Raw genomic sequence first — 19258 nt, 5'->3', positions numbered from 1 at the left:
GCTCACTTGTCAGAGTAACACATGCACTGCCAGTAGCAAAGATATCTTATAGCTGGGGGTGGACCTAGCTGTTCCAGAGAAGGCTGGTCCTGTGCAGATGGGGTTACTGGACTATCCACAAGTATTATTAATACTTTCACTATGTAGTCATGAGGCCAAGAAGAAAGGCTGTGTAGAGATTTCTGCTTCATAAATCCTCTTTTCTTGTTTGCTTCCTTTCTACATAAATCCAGCAAGGACCCCTTTTTTTTTTTTTTTTTTTTTTTTTGCTTTACTTTTCTTTAAATGCCGATACTTTTCAAGCATATAGGGCCCTAATTTTGCCTCAAGTCACTGAAAGCTGCAATAATGTAAATGCAGATGTTTTTACCAGTATTTCTATTCACTAGAGACTAAAAGATATCTCTAAACCCATATAATATATTGCTTAAAATCTGAATTATTATAGAGGACTCCAGTTTTGTCTAAGGTTTGTAGAAAAGCACAGAATTTTTTTATTTTCTTATATTTAGTAGTCTAATGGGATTCCTTGAGTATTTGAAGTCAAATTGGTCTGGGATGATTTTTTAAGTAAACACAGACTTTACCTCAGGATTGAAATTAGTTTTTTGGAAACTATAATACTAGAACTACGGTATTGACACTGACAATTAAGATAAAAGACATCCTTTGCACAGAAATTTAATGAAAGGAATTGCTATCATGTATTTCAAAATTACAGTATGATCGTTTCTTTTCATTCTTTATAACCATCACATGGCATATTTTTCCAGAGGTGCTACCTAATTATGTTGTAATTAAATGTGATTCATCGAATAGAACTGGAGACAAAACTGGCAATCAGTGAGTCTTTTTCATTCATAGAATCTGTAAAATAGGTGTATCTTGTAATTAGTTTACAGATGTTTACTTTTGAACAAGTAAATCAAAATTATAATAATTTTCTTCTCATCATCTGGTAGAATATTTTAGCATATATATGCAGCACATAACAATGGCTTTCATGAGTGGGACTACCAGAAATTATCACCGTAGCCACAATTATGATAATTATTCAGAAGACTTCAAAATATAATGCCTTACTGAAGTTAATGAATAAGACCATGTTTTAAGTCTAGATGCAGTAGAAGAAGCTTACTTCTGTTTGTGCACACTGACTATAGCTGAAACATCATAGAATAATAGAATGTTTTGGGTTGGGAGGGACTTTAAGCATCATGCAGTTCCAACCCCCCTTCTATGGGCAGGGAAGCTTTCACTAGGCCAGATTGCTCAGACTTCCATCCAGCCTGGCCTTGAAGGTTGCAGTTGCAATAATTTTTAAATTTATTTATTTTTTAATGTTGATTGAGTTTACTTTCCTATGTAAAGTTAAGTAAGTACTATTGGCAAACTACATACTGCCTGACTCAGTATATTGATTAAAAGGACACCTTCTTGGGAGTATTTGTGGGCTTCAGTTGTCTTTCTGCTAGAAGAATTTGGCTGTGCTTTAATTTCACTGGCTGTAATTATGCAGGTTTTGGGTAACTGAGAGAAATGGGTTGGTTTGTCCCCTGGGCTGCTCAGTTGCAAAAATCTGAACAGCCTTAGTGTCTGTGTGCTGTACATGCCAAGCTGTAGTTTCAGCCCAGTGCTCTGCTCACCTACAGAAGGAGGGTCTGGCTGTCACTGCTGCTTTGGGGACATCCCTGTCACATGGGAGCCTGCCATGCACACACTAACTCAGAGCTGGTGGGCTGGGGGTCTGCCTGCTCCTCATACAGGCACCAAAAAAAAAAAAAAAGAACAAAGGCAGGATCTGGTGTCAGAATAACCCTTGGGCATGTGTGGAAATAGCTATCACATTTCTCTCCCCAAGACCAAGGACAGACAATGTTAGGGTGGTAGCTGGCCCCTGGGCCCTCCTGTCCTCTTGCCTGACACCAACTGAAGGCAGGAGAGCCTTCTCAGAGAAAAGAAAAAAAATAGCTTAATTTTTTTTTGATTGCTGAAAGTATATTTAGCCTAATCAAGCTTAAAGCAGGTAATGATGAGCCATCCTATTTATTTATTGCTTTCTGCTAGAAAATAAATTTATTTTCTTTCTAAAAACGGAGCCAAGCCAATCCTATTTCCATCACTCACTGTGCTTCCCTATATTTATCCACCTACATGATCTATTTGAAGGTACAACCACCTGTAGGACTATACTTATCTTCCCAGACTTTGCAAAGGCTGAATGGAGAGAAAAAACATCTTAAGTGAGCACTGTTTGGGATTTCCTTTTTCCCCTTTTCATTTGTTTAAAGAACATTTGGCTGAAATCTAACTTTTGTAGTTTTACAGCTATTTCTGTTCTTTCAGTAGCAACAAATAATTCATTTTTGTGACAAACTATTTGCAGGATAACCCACTATGATATGACAGAGAATTATAGCTTGAGAGAGGATGAAAGAGAAGGAGCAGATGATATCTCACAACCCAACAAACAATCCTGTTGTCATGAAAAGTATGCCTATTAATAGCTATAAAGATGAAGGAAAACAGGTATCATTTACAATTTTAAAAGGATGGTTGCTAAGCTGAAGATTTTCCTAAGGACTTTGAGCTGCCTTTTGATAGTGATAAGCCACTATCTGTTCTGAAAAATGCCTGGCAATAGGCACTGAAGCAGGAGATAGACCATAGGCAGACAGGGAACGCTCTTGAAGCTTAATCACATGCAAATTGGAGATTAAGAGATTACAACTGACTTCAGTGCACATGAGGAATATGGTGTAATGCCTTCATGTATCTTCAGTTTTAATTCCATATTAATCTTAGCGTGAATCATTCAGAATTGGGAAGATAAACCAAAGAAGCCTTGACTTCTCTGCTGCTGAGATCCACAGAGCCATTTACAAAATCAGGGGTTTTGTTATATAGGCATCTGTGCATGCTGGAGGAGTTTAAAATGGGTTTCCAAAGATGACTTGCACAGTAGTGTCTAGAAGAGCTTGCAGGATTCTGGGGGCCATGTCTGAGGTGGGATGTACCGTGCATCCAGCTGCCGAGGCCGTGGTGGCCTGGAACTCTGATGCTCTTTGTCTGGGTCTGCATGATCCTGCCCTTGCCAAGAACACACAATCCTTAGTGGTGACCTGTGCCTTCCTGATACCTCTTCTGAAATCTGTTTAGGGAAAGGAAAAAAAATGTGCATTTGCAAGGAACTGACTTCCTTTATTTTACGATTAACAGACACAGAAGACAGCTGATGATTAATAGTGCAAGAATAGACTGCAGGTGTACGTGTGGATTGTCCTTTAAAATATTATCTCTGTCATGGATTCATAGGGATAGAGATCTGTAACCAGAAAGGACCATGATGATAAATGATCTGTTGTATAATTTTGAAAAAAATGCTTCATTTCTTTGTGCCCTCTCTGCTCATCTGTGACATCATGGTAATCAGAGTCTAAGTTCAATTTAGTTTTTTTCAAGGAAACTGCTGGATCTAGTCTAGAGGAGGCCACAAAGATGATCAGAGGGCTTGAGCACATCTCCTTTGATGAAAGGCTGTGAGACTTGGGATTGTTCAGCCTGGAGAAGAGCAGGGTTCAGGGTGACCTTTTAGCAGCTTTCCAGTACCTAAGGGGGCCAACAAGAAATCTGGAGAGGGACTTTTCCCAAGGGCATGTAGTGATAGGACAAGGGGAGTGGATTCCAAGTGAAAAATGGTAAGTTTGGGTGAAATATTAGGAAGAAATTCTTTATTGTGAGGGTGCTGAGGCACTAGAACAGATTGCCCAGAGAAGTTGTGGATGCCCCATTCTTGGAAATGTTCAAGGCCAACTTGAGTGGGGCTTTGTGAAACCTGCTCTGGTTGAAAGTATCCCTGTTCATGGTAGGGGTATTGGAACTAGGTGATCTTTAAGGTTCTTTCTAGCAGAAAACATTTTATGATTCTCTGATTCTTATATAGTGAGATGGATTTCTTTCATTTTCTCTTTCTGTGGATGGGAAGTAATTAGTGGGATGTACTTACCAGTTGTACTAAGACATTAATCCTTTGTGCCTAGCTCAAAGTCATCCTACTTTGAAATTTTGAGTACAATGACTTTGGCAAGGACTGTACCATTATAGAGACAAGCAAACGGCAGACAGCCTTGGCCTGGATATGTACTTGTTGTGGAACATTGGCCAAATTATTTAATACTCTCCCCACCATGCCCCACCATGATTTCAATTTGTAAAATGAGTTCAGATCTTGTTTCTTTCTTGTATGAGGATGAAAACTACTTTTATGTCATAACAGAGCGTATGGGCTAGATTCTTACATCAGGATAATAAGAGATGTGCCATTGGTGATTTGTGCTAATTGAACATTTTCTCCTGAGGTAGAAAATACTTATCCATAAAAATGCTTTCTTCATCCCTGCTAAATGTATTTAAGGATTTTTCTACTCTAGTTCTTTCTTCCATTCAAACCATGTAAATTCCTTTTTTTAGTTTTTATAAATTATTTTCTGCTAGTTCCAGAAATAAAAAATTTCTGAATTCAGAATAAACCCTTATTGTCATAAATAATTAAAAAGAAGATTAATTTAGGGCAACTGATCATCATTTAGTGGCCAAAAGGAAAGAGTGTTATTTATACAGTAGCATTTCACACATGCTTATCAGTAAATTGTTTTTAGAATATATGACTAGAACTGGCAGCTGCGTGATCACAAATAAGAGAATTGTAATTATTCTGTCTTTTATACAAAAATGAATGCAATGAAGGGATTATGTACATATTTTTTCATAGCAAGAACAACCAATAAATTACCAACCATGGGAATCTCTCACCTGGATGCAGGAAGCAGTATTGCATTTTTGAGAACAATTCACATGTATGCCAACTGCCAGTCTGACACTGAGGGAAATGAAAAGCATTTTCCTCTAAAATTTTACTCCCTTGAATGAACTTCTGGGAAAAAGTGTTGTGTGAGACCTGTATTAGAGGGGAAGAAATATAACCCCCTAAAATAAACTACTCGCAGGCATTATTTACAACCAGAAGTTACTCTAGGAAAAAATTTCTATTGAAAGCCCAAATGATATTGTGGTTATTACAATAGGCATTTCATTCAGTTTAGAAAAGGTTTGTTTAAAAGACATCTTGTAAAATACTCTTCTTTGGTAAAGAAATGAGTGTGTAGAGCTAAATAGACCTATGTAAATAGACCTTTTTCCTCCAATGTAGTAGACAGAAATGGTGAATATATGCAATTATCTTCATATTGCAAGCACGGGTTGAGCATGTGTGAGGAGCTAAAAAGCTCAAAAATGATAAAGCACTTACATCCACTTGGAAATGACAGGAACATTGAGAAGGAGACAGATAGGAGCCAGTCCTCTGCTGATGTGACCTGACCGAGCTCCACTGAAGTAAGTGGAGCTATTATGATTCAGGCCGGCAGAGGAGCTGGTCAATAAATGCTTTGCTTTGAGACTTGAACTTTTCTAAGATTGTAGTAATTGTAAGTGCTGTGGATACTTCTGTTTTTATTCAGGGCTACACATATATTTATTTCTTCTGCAACCCACCTGGCATCTCATAAAAAAATTTGAAAAAAAATCTTAAAGCTTCTAATCTGTCAGTCCCTTCTTAAGGAAAAAGTCTCAGCACTCAGACCTGGGTGAGCTCTCAGCCTCATTACAAACACACACTCTGTGCTGAAAGGAGCCATTTACTGTGCATGTAAATGCATGCTGAAGCTGGTCACTGCTGCTTGTGGGCTGGACTCTGCCCAATTTCACTTTCATGACTCAGAAGTGCACTGCAGTTTGCCTAATACCCTAAAGCTCACAGACCTGGTAGGTGTGCTTTTAGCAACCTGCTGTACATTAGCAGCTTTGGTGCTCCAGGAAGGTGTCTAAGTGTATGCAATTTTAAAGTATTCCTCTATCTCAGTTGGAAGTACTTGATTTTCTTTTCATCTTGCCTCTTTTCAACAAAAAGAGTGCAGAAAATTATCTGGGGCCAAAGGGTTGCACACAGAGCCTTATCAATGACAACTATCAATGACAAGACATAGTGGTTCTCTGTGCCAGTATCCTAATATTGTCTCAGTCAACCATATTCCAGTGAAGTGTAAGGCTGTGTTGGGAAAGATTTAAAAAAAGGTTTACACATGCTGGTTCTAAAATGCATAGAGTTTCAAAGAATCAAAATTACTGAAATCCTAAGTAACTCATTTTGAGTACTTCATCATTGATAATGAACAATTTTGATTAGGCTTTTGTGCCTCTGGATGTCACTGTTGTTTTGCAATAATATAAACAATGTTATTTGACAAAGCAACAAATGAATATGGTATAATCATCACCATCTTATGTTTTTTAGAAAGTACAAGGCTGATGACACTGGCAATTTGAGATTTACCATTAATTCAGTGTAAAGTATGAACAACTGAATATGTAAAATAGTGCTTTCTTCAGTTTAATATTTAGTGAAAAGGGAAAAAGCCCCAAACCCTATCAACTTCTCTGATGCCCCAAAATGCATTTCTTTGGAAGCACTAAAATGGAATGAGAACCTTCATTGCCCTGATGGGGTCCTGTCAGGATGTATCCTGGATAAATGCTGGCTTAGCAAGTCAGAACAAATGGTGGTCTGTGTGAGGAGGAGTTAAGTGTCAAGGACCATGCATTGCTGCTGCTGCTCGTACCTGAGAGGAGTGGAACTTCCTTTCCTCAAGCAAAGTTATTAAGCATTTGTTACAAAATTGGGAGCAAAAAGAAGGGAGGAAAAAATCATACCTTTCTTCTTTTATAGATCTTGCAGAGCAAACTGTTCTACTCTATGAAATTATTTATAAAGTTAATGGTGATTTAGAGATTAGGAAGGGTATTTTTCAGATTCATTAATGGTTGCAATTGCCTCAGTTCTTTACAATAAAATAGGATGCACTATGTGCAAAAAGTCTTCCTTGGAACAAGGCAGCTTCATCAGAAGTTTGCAGGGCAACTGAGGTGTGGCAGGGAAATAAACAAAGGAGTGTACAATTTTTAAAATATCTCTGATCTTTAGTTTTTTGTTGTCAATTTAATGAATGAGAGTGGCTGCCTTCTGCTGGGAAGTATTGAATATGAAATAAATATAGAAATAGAGTATTTCCATAAAAAAGGGACATTTTTCATTTTTCTAGAATCCTTGAATTTCATTTGAACTAAATCTGAATAGGAAATTTTCCCTCAAGGAGGTCGAGGACATAGTGATCAGGAAACACACTGGCATTCTCTGCTTTGAAATCAGCAGCCACTGACTTCAGTTTGGATAGAATTTCTTCTTTACAAGGGGGTCCCATAGGATCCCACTCAGTCAGGATCACACTTACTTCCATGAGCAGTTGTTATTGTTTAACCCTATCTGGCAATGAAGTACAAAGCAGCCACTTGCTCACTTCCCTCTGCCTTGGCCCCTCTGGTGGGGAGAAAATATGGAAGAAAAGCACAAGTTAAGATATGAACAAATTAATAGCTGAAACAAATTAAATATGTTACTGATATTATTATTAGTAGAAATAATTATGAATTATAATTAATAACCTAATGAGGAGATACAGAGGACTAAACCCCAAGAAACACAGCTGATGCCCATCACAGTTTCTCACCACCCACAGACTGATGTCCAGCCCATCCTCAAACAGCGACTGGTGCCTCCCAGCCAGGTCCCCACAGTTCATACACTGAATGAGACATTCTATAGTATGGAATACCCCTTTGGCCAGTTCAGCTGAGCTGCCTGGCTGTGCTCCCTCCCAGCTTCTGTGCCCCTACTCACTGGCAGAGCGTGTGAAACTGAAAAATCCTTGACTCAGAGAAAGCTCTGCTCAGCAACAGCTGAAACATCAGTGTGTTATCAACACTCTTCTCATCCTAAATCCAAAAGACAGTACTGTACCAGATCCTAGGGAGAAAATTAACTCTGTCCCAGCCAAAACCAGGACAGCAATGAATTAAAGTAAATCCAAAGTACTTTTTGCTATCATACCTCAGCTAGACTAGAGCAAATGTATTAAATCACTCACATGCTGTAAAGAAGGTGCTATTTTTAGACTGTAAATTCCTTTTCCCAGTAGCAGGGTGCTAATGTCATATCATGCTATGAGGGTGGGTTTTCATTCTTTTATCTTTTTTTAAGCTTGCAGACAAATATCTTGAACATTTCTTTTAGGGTTTTAAACTGCTACTATTACAAGGCTGATTAATAAGGCTTTATGAGCTAATTAATATGCTTTTATCTATATGAGCTTTTTTCTTTATGTGACTGATTGCTACAGCAATCCTATAACATTACAGGAAGCTATTTATTTTCAAATTAACAATGTCATCATGACCTTTTACCACGCAGCTAAGTCAAGGTTCTGGCCTGCCAGGTAGCTCAGACTGTTCAGTGCTGGCTGTAAATTACATGTTGATGAGTGAGTGTGATGATATCTATTCCTTGATGTGGATGCAGCAGTTTATTCTCCCAAACATCAGTGATGATGGAGTTCTTGAACACTGAAATGTAGGATGAAACAGTAAATTTTTAAAGAAATGATGGCAGTAAGAGTATTAATGAATGTGCTTACTGGGGAAAGTGTTGGTGTGCCTGGGCCAGTCCCTGGTGATGCCTGTGTCTGCACTGGGTCCTGGCCACCCAGGGACATCTCCAATACATCCAGTTGCTCTGTCCAGGATCCTGTGCAGGGTGTGTTTTGGGAAGTCACAGCACCAGGCTGATGTGGATCTCCATTTTTGATTTTGGATTTACTCCAGATCCAGTACCTGTGCTGAGTTACTGGGCAAAACACTGCAAGCTCCCTGTGCAAAGGAACAAGGCACAAATATTTATATTACTGTGGTATATTGGACCCCACAGGCTATGGGTTAAGCTCGGCCCTTGGTTGGGAACTAACCCATAGTAGGAATTTCTTCCTTCAAAAAACTTAAAATCTCAGCAGTAACAAAACCAGAGGGGTTGGAGTGCAGCCATGAAGAACAATTTCTGTCTTGTGATGATCATGACTTCAGCATTAGTTTGCATTCAAATGTATTTGAGGACATCTACAGGGGGAATTATTTTGAAGTATTAATTTTGAAATCTTTAAACCATCCAGCATCTCAAGTCTGTCTTTCATCTGAGATGACTGGACACTGTCAATACCAAGATGCCACTACAAATATTTAGACTTTAACAAAAGATGTTATTTTGAGGAAAATCATATTTAGATTCTCTCAAAAAAATTGACTTGTATTGATAACTCAGCTAATTTAAATCACAAAAAAAAATTAGTTGGGAAAGTAAATATTACTATTATACTTCCCATACCAAAACCCCTTGTTTCTTACTCTACTGTAGTGTCAAAGTTACAGATAAATAACTTAAAAAAATTCCTTAGATTTGCTTCAAAAAGGGTTTTAATTTGGGTTCCTGAAAAGTACATAGAGTGATTTCTTTTAAGGTTAGAACTGATCTGACTTCCCATCACTAATGTTAAAATATCAAATTCTGGACAATTACACAAAGGGGTTAAAAACTATAGTGTATCTAGGGGAAAACACTCACAAAAGGATGGGAAGGAATTTATGTGGTATTTGAGCAACTATCATACAAGCTTTCAAAGGATTTCCATTGTCATTCAAGATTACTTGAGCATAAGTTAATGGACTCTTATAGTATTACCCAAAGCTTATTATGATAGACTATAGCAGTCTCTTTTAAAAATGTTTTTTAATAATATCAACTACAAGGTCCCTGAAGACTTGGTATTTCTAGGCTTAGTATTTCTTCATCAAATATTAAAATAGGTCAAGCAATTTGGTTTCAGTTCCTTGTCTGTTCATGCTCCTGCTGTAGTGTGCATACCAAGTAGAGAGCATTATGTAGATTTACCAACTGTTGACTTCCCTGCTTTGTTTCATTATGTTGTTTATTTTGCAATCTGTACTGAGAGTGGAAAAGCTGCAATTACACACCAAGGAATCCTGATATTTACTAATTCCATAAAGTTAAGGTCATCTTCTGTAGCGATTAGAGAATAAATTATCAGAATTCAATCTTGCAGATGCAGGTAATCCATAATGAAAAGACTGAGATAAGACCAAATGACTCAACAAGGTTTTTAGTTACATGATTAAACTACTAATATCTTAAAGTATGATTAGGAATATATTTCTGTGGATCAAAATGTATTTCCCAGGAAATATTTACATTTGTCAATTGGAATTCAGCTAAATTAAGGCTCAAAGTTTTATTCTTAGAGGCAAGCAGTCAAAGACAATCCCCAAAAGGCAAATATTCCTCCAACTGAACAGTTTTCTACACCCCTTGTTTTATTTCTCAGCAGAAACAGGGATGAAGCGTGTTTAAAGCTTGATTCCATCAATCAGCATTAAGTTATGTACAAAGTTTTACAAATGCTAGATAAGCATCAGACCAAACAGGTCCATCTTAGAAACTTAGCTTTGGTTGAGTATAAAGAAATGGGACCATTCATACTTCTCTTATTTATAAGCTGAATGTACAAAGCAGTGCACAGAAAAGAAATGTTTAAGGTAGATATTTAGAATAGAATAAAAATCTTCTGATGTTTCAAAAGTAAAGCTGCACACATCTTTTAGATATCGAACCTGGCATGAAAAAAGGATTCTTAGAGCATGAATTGCAGTGAAGACATGAAAGTGTGTGACCTGATATTTGTAGTTCACCAGTAACATTGTTAAATGTCTTTTAATACCTTTTTTTACAGAGTAGCAAAATGCTACTGTCCTTGATTTCATCAGAAGCAAGATGTGGCAGTAGAGCTGCTGCTGTGTAGTGCACATGGTTAAGGATAGTTTGGCTTTTATTTTAAGCAATCTAATATTTAGCCACTTAACAACTTTGGAGGCTGAGTCTTTTGTTTCGAAAAACGTTGCAAGGATTGTACAGAGCAATGTCCTTGATACAGGAGCAGGATCCATGAGAGAGTATGTCAAGTATGGTTTGGAGTTGGCAGGCTAAAATTATCCAGGAGTCTCTGATTTAATTTTGATGCCAGAGACAATCTTTGTTCTGATATTTATCATAAAGACTGTCAAGTCCTTGTCAAGTAAAAGTAAAATCATGTGTTTCAGTGAGCCTATTTGCCAATACTGGCATATCATTATCTTGGTTTACCTTTCTTCTGTGTATTTGGTTATGTTTCTGGGAAATTAAAATGCTTATCATTATGATTTCAAAGATGTCTTACTGGTAATTATATATTTCAAGATGAGCTGCCAACTATTCTGATGAAATTTCTGAGTATCACTTTGAGCAAACTTTGATTTATTTATTTTAGTAGCTCACTGAGGAATAAACATCATGATTATTCACTTGTCATTCAAATAAATCTCAGATATATTTCTATGCCAAGCACTGTGAGACAAAATAACACTCATTTTTTGAATGGTGACTATGACAAGCACAATAAAAGACCCATTCCTTAGGAAAAAGACTTGATCCAACATCCCTGCAAGTTACTGCAATATGTCTTTTGACTTGCAGATTTTGGATCATGGCGTGAGTGTGCTGATTCAAGAACCCAACAGTAACCACAACTTTGTGTCTTGTTACTGCCTGCCTTTTTACATCTTGCTTGCAATTTCTGGCCAAGATTACATATCAAGAGCTTTTGTGGAAGGAGTATAGTTTCTCATGTACGTGAAGTATTTTTCAAGTTCCTGTTGACTCTAAAATAATTAATAGAAAAGGGAATAATCTGAATACTAATAACTGCAACTTCATTTTTAAATCGAATTTTAAATACTAGAAATTTGCAAAATTACTTATGCAAATGAAATTGCCCCATGTCACTGGCTATGTTAATCCTACTCAATTATGTTACTGCTAAGACATATACATTGATTGAGTTTAGATGAAAGTGTGAAATTCTTCAAAGGCTTTGTGTAATTGCTTCTAGACTTGCCATCAGCTGTACTTGTCTTTGTGATTTTATCTGTACTTGGTAGGTTTTCATGTTGTAATTGTATGTTAATTGTTTGTGATTGTATCTATGAGATTTTCATGCAGTAATTTTGAATAGCAGTTGTCTGATTGTACCTTTGATGAAAATTTTAATGCTACTTTTACTCAGAATGTACTTACTAACAAGCAGTTCACATAAACCAATATATACTAGAAGGAAAATGATATAAATAAAATGGGAGGGCACTTCCACAAAGGTAACACGTTGTGAATTATAAAGGTAAGTATTTTAGTAATTTATAATTTTGCACTTCAGTTTATTCTGACAAAGAAGAAGTGATTGAGAGAGGCTGGTAACTATTGTATGACTCAGAAGCTTTCAGAGTTTCCACAATCTTTTTGCTTGTTCCTCTGTGCAAATTCCCATATGTGCTCCAGCTAATTATATCAACTTTTACAAGATGCTATGGGGCCATTGTAATTTTTTTCAGTGCAAAAACACAGCATAAGAGCAGAGCCAGAACCAGTCCAGTGGGCAGGCAGGCATTTTTCTGGGTACCATCCCGTGGCAGGGACTTTGGTGTGAGAGGACACCAGGCATCCTCTGCTCTTGTTAGCTGGTCCCAGGAGAGCCTTGCTATAAGCCTGTTCTATTCAGGCAATTTTGATAGTGCATATTCTGAATGATTTGTGTTGCTAAAACATCTCAAGGCATTCAGTACAGCCCTGGAGCCATGGGGTGTTTTCAAGACCATATATAAACATGGTCTGGCTGCAAATAAGGACAAATTATGGGCATATTCCATAAATCCTAATGTATGAAATATACTTTCACCCAAGCACTCACATATGGAAGACAAAAGCTCGTTTATTGTCAGTAGTAGTAGTTTTAAAAATAGATTTTTCTGTTTCCTTGCTTAGGAACTGTTTTTCTGTGATTTCATTTTTCATGGCTGGTTCAACTAGGAGAAGAGGTAGATTTTGAAAAACTCTCTTAAATCAACATTCCCAAAGAAGTTTAATGCTCTTGGATTATACTTTACTTTATCCCCCCCTCCCCCCCATATATATTTAGATTGTTTACTTTGATGAGTTACAGGCTATCTTTTCTGTTTCATCATTCAAGGCTGGTGGTCGGGAATTCTCAATTTGAATTTTTTTACTACAATAGTTTTATGTTTGATTTTTGATATTTTTCTTACACGTCTTTATTTCGGATGGGGGAAATTGAATAAACATGCTGCACTCAGCACATTTTCTTAATTGGTTGCTGCCACTTCTTTCAGATAATGTGATGAAAGATTCTCCTTCCCCTTAGAGACAATTCATTCAGCTCTGACCTTACTTGTGTTTCTAGAAATGATTGGATTCATTTTTTACAGATAGCATTATTTTCAGTTCTTCCATGTTTTTGCCCCAAACAGCTTAACAGTAAATGATAAAGGTAGGGGCCCTAGCCCAAATCAGATCTAGTAATTCAGTGGCTAGAATTCAACAATAAACCTAAAAAAAAAATAAAGTAAAATAAAAGAGAATGAATGAACTACAAGCCGTTTGTGTTAGCAAATGCTGTAGTAGTGACCCATGAATAGGTGAGCAGGCAAGACCAGATGCACTACTTAAATGGATTAGGTGGGTCATTTAGCTATTGTTAGGAGTCATTGCAATTAATTTAATTGAATCTCTTCTTTTGGCAGTGATCCCAAAAGGCAGACATTCAATTGCCCAGAATGCCTGTGGTAGTCAAACAATTTCAGACTAAATATTATATACTTCTAATGGATTCTGTGTTTTACTTAAATGTGGACTATCCTTGCTATTTTACAGGTAGGAACAATTTGAAAGCATTGATTCAATTGCTTTTGTCCAAGCTGTGGAGTTCTCTAGGGCTGCCTGAGAGTGGGCATGAAAACTAAGATGGCATATAAGGAAAGATGTGCCACTTTGGCAGGGAAAATTTCAGTACTTAAGGTTAAGGTTGTTAAGGTAACAAGCCAGGCTTCTACTGTAAGTCCTGCTTGAATAGAAATGTCTCAAAAGGCTTAATCAAAGATGTCAGTATTTGTAGCTCTCCAGAGTCTGGAACTACCTCAAACCACTGGATCTTGTGAAGCTTAGCATCATGATGAATTAGAACAGGTCCCACATCTTACAGATGCCCAGAGTCCAGTAAAAGGGAGGGAATTAAATATTTGTGGCTTGCAAGAGTCTTGCAAGAGAGAAGTGAGTGCATAGGTTAAAACTATACTTTCTGAGTTGTTTATTTCTTTAACACTGAAGAAGTTAAAAAATCACCAACACCTCAAATCTCTACACCTCATACACCTGGAATGGATTCTGGAGTCTCCTTCAGACTTCATGAGATCCTTAAGCACTGTTTCTGTGGGGCTGTGTCCCTTCCTTGATGCTCTGTAGCCACAACCTTGGGCTGTGGGAGTTTTCACAAGTCAAATGGGACTCAAAAGAATGAGCACAAGGAGGAAATCATCAGTGAGTCATGGAGATTAGTGTGCTGTTGTGCTGCCTTCTAGAAAAAGAGAATTCTGAGTTTTGGTCTATTTTCAAAATTTCTGTTTTACATTCTTCTAGCGGACCAGACCAGAAAACCTTCCACAGAAGCAATAGGTATCTGTGCTTTCTGAGCAAGAGAGATTAATTGCTTGGTACCCCTACATGGTGGGTTACCCAGCTTGTTGTATAGCAAAATATCCTTCATTACAGGTTTTGAACTTTGTGTGGCTGAGGAAGGAGCAAAATCAGTGTCTCCATTCATCTAAGACCTCTTTAATCGTGTGACTGAGATGCAAAAATATGTGAGGCTTCAAAAAATTATTAACAATAATAATAGTTTTTTGCTTCCTTTCAGATCACTAAACCCAAAGACAATTTTTTGCTGTAATAAGCAGATAAGGGATTGATATTTTCCATCTGAACGATTTTTGAAGCATTTATCCCTCCTTTGCCAAATTGAAAGAGTCCTGAAATTGAACCAATATGTCATGCACAGCATTTCTGTGAGAAAAATGTCTCATGTCCGCTTGTTTGAAGGTCTGGAACTCCAGAGAAGTTTGTATTGTGTCAAGTAAAATCCACTTTTTCCAGGAGATTAACAAAAGGTTTTCTTGGACTCTGTTATGTACAGGTGCCCAAGGCTCCCGTGGTGCTCTGCATTCATGGATCTCAATGTGCTCCTTGGAAAGAGGGCAATTTCAAACCTGAGGGGAACAGCTTCTCCTTTAAAATTCACAGCTGGCTGTGCTGGAAAGCCACGTTCAAACCAAAGCCACGTTCAAAAATAAGCATCTACTTGAAGGGTGTATATGTGACTGCTAACAATAAAAGGAAAGGAAAGTGTAGGTTAAAAGCTATGCTAGTTTGAGACTCAGTATGGGATTTGTTTGTGTGCATCTGACAGACTTTTTACAGACAGATCTTTATCAAATTATAAACCCTTCCAAGAAAACTCTTTCCTAAATATTAATGTTTGTTTTCAATTGTTTGTACTCATTTACTGAGAATAAAAAAAAAAACTTTGGCCATTTTAAGTAGCAATAGTAAATTATATATCATAGATTCATAGAATAATCCATGTTCACTGACACTTGATTACTTTGTACTAATTGCTTTAGTAAGTAGCAATTATATCCCTAAATGGTTTTCTGAATGTTAATATATCAGCTACATTCCTAATTTTCCCACATATTTTGTAGTTAGAAAATGAAGCAGCAAGATTTCTCTTTCATACCTATTAGTCATCATTACATTCTGTAGTAAAATGTTATTTCAATGTAATGATATTTGCAAACACATTTAGACTGTAGTTCCCAACATTCATGTTAAATGTTAACCCATTATATTACACAAGGTAGAATCAAGATGGCACAAAACTATGACGGAAAGAAACCATCAGATGAAATTATGGACAGAATGTGTTTTGTACATTTTTCTGCATATAACTTTGGCTGACTAATTAATGGAAGCATAAAGGGTTTATAATGACCTAAACTATTGATATGCCTTAATTAAGCTCTGGTGCCATTTAGTAATGCTTGATATTAGTGATTCCTCTGAGCAGAAGTGATCTCACTGGTGTTAATAAAACAGTTTGGTTGGCTTTGTGTGCTGAAGAGTAATATTCTGCTGAAACTAAAAGCCTTGCAGGCTTATGACAAATCCAGGGAAAATTTAAGAAATGTAAAAAAAAAAAAAGGGTTTTGAACTGGCACTTGGAAATTAAATGGCAGTCTTCATATAGTCTTGCATGGAGCTTTGCTCAATTTTATCTGAAAATAAAGCAAACGAAAACCAATATTTATGTCAAAATGTTGATATGAAATGACAGACTTCTCATGCCCATCTTCTGTTTAAATTCAAGTACTAAAATTCCCAAAGTCTCCCTTGATTGTTTTGGAAAAAGCTATACATACTTAACATCCACAAACAGATAAATTGAACAATCTTTAGCTTACGCATATATGCATACATATATATGTATGACAATAACATGTACCTATTCTGCCCATGATGAGGCAGATGAGGCTAACTGTAAGTGAATTTGTTTGCACTCCCATAGGAGTCTAGCTGCAGTAGAACTGAACCCTATGTGAATTAATTTATCCTGCTTTCAGGCTTCTTGGCAGCTTTTGGCACTTCTGCTCCTGTATTTATGGCTGGCCTGAGGATGTACACGCTGCATGACAGTGTGCAGCACAGGCATATATCCTTAGTCAGTGTTTAAGCATGGGGGAAGTTGTTACTCTGAGTTGTCAGATGGTTATTTCTTGGAGAAGCTGTCATGGGGATTTCATGCTGTGGAATTTACTTTGCCATTTAAAATACTGTGTGATTTTTCTAGATTAAAGGACCCTGTCAGGTAAAATACAGATCACATTTTGAATTTTATATATTCCCTCTATTCTTTATGTGTTTTGAATTAAAATTTTTGAATTTGTGTTCCATTTGAATTACTCTGTCTGCTGCCACACTTTGCTTTTGTGTCAGTCTCTGGTCCTTTGCTGGTAAAAATTTGACTTCTCTTTGTTTAAGTGACTGTGATTTAAATTTCTGAATAAACAGTTAACATAAAAACTTATGCTAATTGTTTGAGAATAAGAGCATAAATTCACTTCCAAATATTCCCTTCAGAAAGTAACATTGTATTTTCTTTTTTCAAAGAAAATGTGACGTTACAACAACTCTAATCAACGCAACTGTAAATTCTTGCACCGTGTTTTTATTTTCTTTTTTTTTTTTTCACAGTGAGGATATCTAAACTGCCAGTCAGAACTGAGGCAGCTATGGAAGTGGATTGAAGGACTTTGATTGCTTGTTTCCAGCCCATGGAGAATGCATGAAACAAGTGAAGTACTAAACATCAGATGCATGCTAAAGGGAGTGATTATTCAGACAGCCTATGTGTGCCCATAAGTGGTATCAAATTGTGAAGTGGTATCAAATTGTGAAGAGAGGAAAAAATAACCTTCCTTATGGACACACACACCTTCAGAACATGATATGATAGTAAGAGCAAAGGTATATTTGTTAAGGAATATTTTAAGGTTCTGTTACCTGAGCTGGTGGTCTCATAGAATTTGAATATTTAAGACGCACAAAGGGATCTGAAAGAGAGTTTAATGTTAAGAATTTGTACTCCTTGAACAGCATAACTTTGTTCTAGAGATGGTCCAGTCACATCAGCTTTACACTATAGCCAGGTGGATTAGCTGTGCTAGAATAAAGCTTTTAGAGTCAGCCTGGATAAATCCACATGGAGCTGCACTGCAGACCTAATGTATGCTGCTGTTGTATTTAGCAAAGAGCTTAGGAAAATATTAATGACAGAAATTCCATGTTGTATTTGCAGCAGAATGGAGATTCTTCAAATTGCTTCATATCTCTTTTGTATTGAATAACTCCAATATTTGAAGCTGTAACCAAGTGGAATCCAATGGCAATTAAGAACAAAGACACCTCTCCTTCCATTTTAAAGAAATCATAGGATGTCTTGGGTCTGTGGTAACTTGTCTTAATACATCTTATACTACTTAGAAGTCCTCTTCTGATTTTTCTTCGGCTTGTCTTTGAAGCTGCTAAATTAGGCATCATTGGAGAAATAATATATTTTCCATTGTTGCCAAAAGATGGAGTAACTGAAAATAAGGAGAATGGGAGGGAGAAAAACTGATATCCTCAAAGAAAAAAAAAAAAGTGCAACAAAGTCTAAAATTAAAATGTAATGAAGCAGATTTGATATAGTACGTAGCAAGCTTGAGCTAAATGGAATGCTATCAAAACTGGGTATTACTTTCCTTAGGAAAAGGAGAATCCATTTTGAATTCTATGATCAACCTGGCAAAAGCATTATTGTCATTATGTTAAAAAAATAACAAGTTTACTGCAAGAAAACAATGCATCAAGTGGTGATTCTTGCTCACTTTCTCATGGGAGAGACGGTCTGTTTGGTAAGCTGGGCATTGAACAAGTACTTGCAAAACCCAAGGTCTGTGATGAATCCTGCTATTTTTTGTCTTTGTGATTTTGAGTGTGTTATTCCTCTGCTGCTCTTCCTACTTGTTTTAATGTCTTAGTTACAGAAGTAGTAAACTCATGGGAACAGGGGCTATCTCCTCTTCTCTGGAAAGCTGAGCAACACACATGGTTTGTTCTCTGTCTCTGTCAACTCAAATTTCAAAACCCTGGCCTGACTTGCCTCTCTGCAAACCTGTTCATGCTTTCCCAACTCTTTGTGATCCTGCCTGTTCCTCCCATCTGCTCTCCCCTGCTTTGAGGGCTGCAGGGCTGTTAGAGGACCACGTTTCTGATCTCAGGAAAAGCTGGCATCCTACACTACTCTGGCTTGTGTCATTGGCAAAGGACTTTGCTGTTTCAAGCACACATTTTAATGACTCTCTTCAATATGTATTTGTTCCCAGAGCTGAATAAGGCAGATCTTTTCTCAGTCATATATATCAACAAGAAATCAGTGAAAGGAAAGTCTATAAAGAAAACCACTCAGGTCTGGCCAGTCTGCTTCCAGTTTTCTAAAGTGAATATTTTATGTCTAAATTTTAAAGCTGAACTGATTTATGACAGCTCTGGAACAGGACACCCCATTTCTAAGGAAATTTTTAATCGCTTTAAAATTAAATAATGTTTATTTAAGTGTGAGGCATTCAAATATTTTTACATTCAATCAGACTTTAAAATTTCTTGAGTTGAGTTGCTTGAGCGTGTCCAGAGGAGGGCAACGAGGCTGGTAAGGGGCTTGGAGCACAAGCCATATGAAGAACGATTGAGGGAGCTGGGGTTGTTTAG

Source organism: Melozone crissalis, unplaced genomic scaffold (assembly GCF_028551555.1).
Source record: "Melozone crissalis strain CALT ecotype California unplaced genomic scaffold, PUWL_Pcris_2 ptg000002l_1, whole genome shotgun sequence".
Taxonomy (NCBI): domain Eukaryota; kingdom Metazoa; phylum Chordata; class Aves; order Passeriformes; family Passerellidae; genus Melozone; species Melozone crissalis.
This window is presented reverse-complemented; position numbering follows the sequence as displayed.